Here is a 1,097-nt window from a genome sequence, read left to right on the forward strand (position 1 = left end):
CATAAGCATTACCATTATTAGAAGGATATAGCCTATAATTGCTGCTACCAAAATTATTCCTATAAGCATTGTTGTTGAAATTGTTGTTTTTAATGAAATTCACATCAACATGCTCTTATTGAGCAACCAAAGAAGCTAAAGGAATATTATTTGGATCAACATGTGCTTTACCATTAACAAGCATAGACATAATAGTATCAATCTTATCACTCAATGAGGAGGATTCTTCGACAAAATTTACCTTCTTACCTTGTGGAGCTCTCTAGGTGTGCCATTCAGTAATAATTTATCATCATATCATCAAGTAATTTACTTGTAGCCTCCAAAGTAATGGACATAAAGGTACCTTCGGCAGTCTGAATCGAGGAGATTTCTTGAAGAAAAATTTAGTCCTGCATACAAAGTTTGGATGATCATCCAAGTAGTCAGTCCATGAGTGGGACAATTCTTTACCAAAGATTTCATTATCTCCCAAGCTTAAGCAACATGTTCATTATAAAATTTTATAAATTTCAATATATCGCTTCTCAAAGATATAATCTTAGCTGGAGGATAATATTTTCCAATAAAAACATCTTTGCATTTAACCCAAAAATCAATACTATTTCTAGGCAAAGATAGCAACCAATCTTTAGCTCTACCTCTCAAAGAGAAAGGAAACAATATCAGTATTATAATGTCACCATCTATATCTTTATATTTTGCATCTCACAAAGTTCAACAAAATTATTAAGGTGAGAAGCAGCATCTTCAGTACTAACACCGGAAACTTGCTCTTTCGTGACAAGATTTAGCAAAGCAGGTTTAATTTCATAGAAGGCTGCTTCGGGAGCAGGTGGAGCAATAGGTGTATAAATAAAATCATTATTGTTGGTGCTAGTAAAGTCACACAACTTAGTATTTTTAGCGGAACCCATTTTAGCAAAATTAAAAAAAGCAACATAAATAACAGCTATAATAGAAACTATTTTTTTTGTTTTTGATATAAAGACGACTATAAAATTAAACTAATTGTTTTGTGTTTTTGATATAATGAAGCAAACAAAATAAAATAAAGTAAACTAAGCAAACTATAACAAAGTAAAGAGATTGGAGAT

The sequence above is a fragment of the Lolium rigidum genome, chromosome 3, assembly GCF_022539505.1.
Source record: "Lolium rigidum isolate FL_2022 chromosome 3, APGP_CSIRO_Lrig_0.1, whole genome shotgun sequence".
NCBI lineage: Eukaryota > Viridiplantae > Streptophyta > Magnoliopsida > Poales > Poaceae > Lolium > Lolium rigidum.